The 6,000-nt window shown below is 33.1% G+C and overlaps 1 non-coding gene across 1 annotated transcript; it reads right to left on the bottom strand.

Annotated features, from left to right (window-relative positions):
- Nucleotides 1–4,264: 4,264 nt before the first annotated feature.
- Nucleotides 4,265–4,346, bottom strand: TRNAS-AGA (transfer RNA serine (anticodon AGA)). Its single transcript has one exon. It is a non-coding gene; the product is annotated as a tRNA-Ser (tRNA).
- Nucleotides 4,347–6,000: the final 1,654 nt, after the last annotated feature.

The raw sequence follows: 6,000 nt of genomic DNA, 5'->3' as shown, positions 1-6,000 counted from the left end.
TTTACGCTTTTATATTATCAATTGCATGCCTTTATATGTATAGTTATATAAGAAATGTTTAAAAGACTTAGGAAGGCTATCCACCCTGTTTCCTTTTCCTCGATTTGGATGTGGTCTGGTGTGATATCGGGTACCCGTCCGAAGTTCGTCTAAATATTATTTATATATCATGTATACAAATATAGGTATCAAGGTTCCATTAGTCAGTTCAGTACCTTTGAGTAGCAAAGGTATACTTTCGGTTATACTCGTACATTACTAGTAACTATAATATGTATAGTTAGGAGATACCACTTACTATTCCAAGTACAGGGAATCACACAAGAGTCAGTTCATTCATGAGTCTATATGAGTACATTACATGATACATGAGTACATTACATGATACATGAGTACGTTTACCTAGGAACGCTTACATCAGTACGTTTACATGAATACGTTTACATGAATACTTTTACATGAATACTTTTACATAGATATTATATGGCGAATTACTATTATATATTATATGTCTAGATACCATTATAGGTATACTTTAAGGGACTAACTATTCCTACACCCAACTGTTAGCAACAGAGGTAAATGCACATCTACGGATGTCTACGGTTGATACCATTACAGGTATACTTTAAGGGACTAACTATTCCTACACCTAGCTGTTAGAAGCAAAGGTAAATGTACATCTACGGATGTCTAAAGTTAACACTGTTAGTTATCCTAGTATAAAGGGATAATATGTAAGTTAGTTATATTATTACCATTATCTTGTGACTCATTCACATAACCGATGAGGTGAATTGTATTTGAGTACCCTAGTACCAAAGGATACAATTTCTTATATTAATAATAATTGTCGAACAGTCGGGTCTTGGTAGAAGGCTACTTCCAAAACAGTCGGGTCTTGGTAGAAGACTACTTTCAAAACAGCTAGGTCTTGGTAGAAGATTTCATCTATACTAATAGGAATCATAGGGATTTCTAGGGTTTACCAAACGGTTTCGATTACTTACAAACATTTCCACACTTATACGAACTTTCTTTCATAACAATATCAAGTCTTTCATTACAAGTTTTACAAATCAAAAACACATTAATACTTATGAATTCACCAGCTTTTTGGCTGATACTCGCTTTCAAAATAACTTGTATTCTCAAGTCACAAATAGACAAGTATGACGACCAGGTTTTGTGAAGACGGAGCAGTCCAGACTCATCTTATTTTCTGATTATTCATTTTATTGTTGTATATTATGAAAGAACACACTTGTAATTAAAATTATACTATTAATGCAATGGATGATGTTGTTGCTTGTTTACTACTTTACATTGTTGTGATGCATTACATGACGTCCTCCGCCCCAGAACATTTCCGTCGTTCTCGGTTTTGGGGTGAGACAGTGGTCAAGGGGCAGAAAACACATGGCGGTAGCAGCTTCGACAGCACCATGGAGAGGTGGCAGTGGCGGTCTTGACGGCGGGGGGAACAGATGGTAGCCTTCAGGAGCTCGTTTCCGGTGACAGCAAGCTAACAGCCACACAAACTCACACCCACCCCTCATGGTGGCTGATGGTGATGAGATAAAGCAACGGTGGAAGGCAGATGAGCTTACCATCGATCTTCCGATCACTCACGATGCTCGCAGCAGCAAACCCCAGTCGATCGTCGATCTTGGTGGCGGTCTCAACGAACACATTGTTTCCGGTAGCAGGCTGTGACGGAGGCAACCCCCGGCGAAGCAGCAACGATTGAGGTCGTTCCAATGGTTGCGGCGGTGACTTCGGTGGTCGCTGTGGCATTTGGATGGCGAGGCAGAGGCGGTAGTCGGCTGGACTCGCCGGATCGGAACACAAATGAAGGGCGTCAGCGATTGAAGAGGTGAATGGTGGCGGCTGGAGGGATGTATAAGGTTGGAGGGTGACGGTTGCATAAGAATGGTTGATAGGGTTAGGGTTTTGAACCCTTAATACCCGCTCCATCTAAATGTTTCCCATATTGACAATAACAGTCCCTGCCTTCATATTTTCTTTCAAAGCAGAGCCAATATTTACCATTCAAACCCTAAATACATAAATTTCTTTCATAATAAGTCCGGATTTACTAAACAGCCCCTGTCTTCTAAAATCTTTGCGAAACTAATCCAGAATTTACAAAACCGCCCCTTTCTTGACAAATTCTTTTCAATTAAGGTCCAAAATTTACCCCTCAGCCCTCAACTTCTAAATTTATGACCATTGGCCCCTCGAGACCATCCTTTGGTATATAATTAGTTATTTTAGGGTTACTATTCATTCATTAGTTTATTTTTTTTATTTAATAAATAAACGGGTGTTACATAGCCATGCATTATTTTTTCGTTCGAACTATCACTTGTTATTTTTTCTTTCGAAGTATTTGGTGTTATTATTTTGTTGTTATTTTCGTAGCCATTAAATAAAACTCACACAAACATACATATAACTGCTCATAAATTTTTATTAAAAAATGGTTAGTCCAAATAAAAAAATAATACATAATTAGTCAGAACAAAAAAACAACACAAGATAGATGGGACGAAAAAATAACACAGAGATAATCGGGATTAAAAAATAAGACGGGTAGTTCAAACAAAAAAATAGTGTAGGGATAGTTCGAACAAAAAAAATAACATAAGGATAATCTGATAAAAAAAAATAACATAGAGATGGTCGGGATGAGAAAATAACACGGAGATAGTATGAACAAAAAAATAATGCAGGGTTAGTCCAAACAAAAAAATAACATAGGATAATCCGAACGAAAAAATAACAACTGAATAATTCGAACGAAAAAAAATATAATACAAATAATTAAAAACAAAATGGACAGTCCGGGCGTAAAAAAAAATCTGGATAGTCGGAACGAAAAAAAAATAACAGATAATCAGAACAATACACATGAATAATTTTAATACTTTTATTAAAAAAATACATAAGATACCATCATTCGTAAAAATAAAGATACAACTATATATAATAAATATTTTCTAAAATATTAATAATTAAAACAAAATGACATAATTAATTAAAAAACTATGATTATAATAATAATAATAATTATAACACCTTCTTGTTTTGTTGTTTTGTGTAGAAAAGACGAAATAAATTCGGGATGATAATAATAAGGGTTAATGTCATAAAAACCCTTAAATTTATAAGATTTTGTCGGTGTTACCCAAAGTTGAATTTTATGTCCGTTTTTACCCTAACATTTTCGAAAAAATATTCGGTTTTACCATTTTACCGGTAATAACAGGTTTTTTATGTTACCATTATATTAAATTCGCAAAAAAAACCCTTAAATTTACCCTTTTTTGCGTTTTGACCCTTCAGTTTATAATTTTTTTACACTTTTACCCTAAGTATTTTTTTCATAATATACATATTCATGTAGAAAAATCGTATTTATATACGAAAAAATGTTTAATTAAATATATGTTTGTTTGTTTTTGTGTGTGTGTGTTTGCAAGGTTATACCATTTAAAAAGATAAATAATATTTTTAGAATTATCAATACGTGTTTTATAGATATAGTTTTTAGAAGTATAAATACATATTTTTACATTATTATATATAAATATGTATATATACTTCTAAAAATATATTTATACTTAAAAAAATACATATATCAAAATACATATTTACACTTCTAAGATTATATGTATATACTTATATAAACATGTATATGATTCAACAAGTTTTTTTTATTGACATGTATATTTTTAAATGCATAAAAATATGTACTTTGTAGTTCTAAAAACATATTAATTTGTGTTTTTTTACATCTTAACTGCTTTATCCAAGAAAAAACTCTCTCTCTCTCTCTCACACACACACATACACACACACACACATATATATATATATATATATATATATATGAAGAAATAATATTAAAAAAAATGTAAATACAATACTTAATTAAAAAAATTTTGTATATAAATATAAATTTTCTGCATTAATACATATAATATGAAAAAAATAATACAAAGGGTAAAAGTGTAAAAAAATATAAACTTAAGGGTAAAAACGTAAAAAACTATAAACTTAAGGGTTTTTTTGCGAAACTAATATAATGGTAACCTGTTATCACCGGTAAAAGGGTAAAATAGAACATTTTTTGGAAAAATGTTAGGGTAAAAATGGACATAAAATTCAACTTTGGACAAAACCTTGAAAACTTAAGAGTTTTTATGACATTAGCCCTAATAATAACAATTTGTTTTGTGTATAAAAAGTGAAATTATTTCGTGGACGGCAGGATTCGAACCTGCGCGGGCAAAGCCCACATGATTTCTAGTCATGCCCGATAACCACTCCGGCACGTCCACTGATATGTTCCATTCGCGTCCATAATCTTATTAACACTCTTGTGTTTACACATGGTATATGACAAGTATTTTTTTTTTCTTAATAAAAATGATATCTCGTTTTAATTAAAGGCTTTAACTGCTTTCAGCCCCATTATAAACTTATTTCTACGAACCAGTACTGTGGGATTGTTTTAACGACTTGCAAGTCAATCTTTTGCATTAATTCAAGCCTCGTAAGTTCATTCGGGTTCAATTGTCGCAAACTAAAACCCTTTTTGTAACACATATCAAGATTTTTTTTAATAAACCTCGAGTTAGTTGGATTTGGGATCTAACTTGTCTTCCTTCGATGCTAATCAACCAGCATGAAAGCACAAGTCTTACGACTCCACATGCTCATGCCAACTCTTCTTTTAAAGGAACAAAAACATATGTTACATTTTGTAATTATAATTTATATATATACAAATAACATCAAACTCAATACTTTATATATCAATTTAACCTCTTAAAATGTTTTTTATATAGATTAAACCAATATATTGTTTTTCACCATTTATAAAACCATTTTCCCCAATTTTTGGTTTTGGAAAATGCAAAATACAAAATATACAACATACTTTCACCATTATATTGATTTGCCCATTAAAATATTAATATCTTTTAAACGGTTAAAAAGAAAACATAACTATTTCATCACCACAAATAAATCATAACCATAAAAACGAAGCACTTAAAAGAACAAACAGTAGTCGGATTTATAGAAAAATTAAAACTTTTGGTTTCTTTTTGTTTTTATTGTTATAGAAAAGGAAATAATTTGAACCAAAAATTCAATACAACGTTCTAACGATCCGTCTCTGGTACGTTGCTTTTATAGTATTTATTTTTGAAGTTTGTAGAGGAACTCGGCGAGTCTATGTCCCGACTCGTCGAGTAGGGTCGCGATGTTGATCAGCTTATAGATCGGAGAGTCCATATTCGGGACTCGGCGAGTCGGTCTGCCAGGTAGAAACCCTAAATCCCCGGGTTTGCACCCTATTTAAACCACCTTATCAGCCCCAAACTCGCCTCTTTCATCCTCAAAACGTTATCTAAGCAAACCCTAATCATCCCGTTGAGTTTTTGAGCATTCTTGGTGTAATTCTTGAAGTTTTGAAGAGAAGAAGAAGGCTAAATCCAAAGAAGAAGAAGAAGATCAAAGTCCTTGCTTCCATCTCAGAGTACTTTGAGGTAATGATCAGTTTCTTCCCGTTTTGTTGATAGATTCCCCTTTATAAGCATATTTAGCCCATTCTTTAGCTTGTTCATAGTAGAGAAATCATATTGGATGGATTAGCTTTCGAATCTAGCCATGTTTCAATTCCAAAAACGTAGATCTATCAACTTTATGGAGCCATTTTGCATGATAGCCCTAGATCTACTCTTCCAAGTGCCTTTCTAGCCTTTATACCCTTTTGTATGCTTTTGTACACGTAAAGTTAGGAACTTTACATGGTTAACCAGCCTTAGGAGCTCAGATCTATATATTGTATGCAGTGGTTTTAAGCATAATCGAGTTTTTAGAAGTTGCATGCATGAGACTCGGCGAGTCGAGTCGCGAGTCCCCGATTCTTCCCCTTTGAGTGATTCCGAGTGGGGACCAGTGAGTAGTGTATGGACTCAGTGAGTT

The sequence above is a fragment of the Lactuca saligna genome, chromosome 7 (assembly GCF_052625555.1).
Source record: "Lactuca saligna cultivar CGN05327 chromosome 7, ASM5262555v1, whole genome shotgun sequence".
In the NCBI taxonomy this organism is placed as follows: domain Eukaryota; kingdom Viridiplantae; phylum Streptophyta; class Magnoliopsida; order Asterales; family Asteraceae; genus Lactuca; species Lactuca saligna.
Note: the sequence above shows the minus strand (reverse complement) of the source record. Positions and strands in the feature narration are given on the sequence as shown.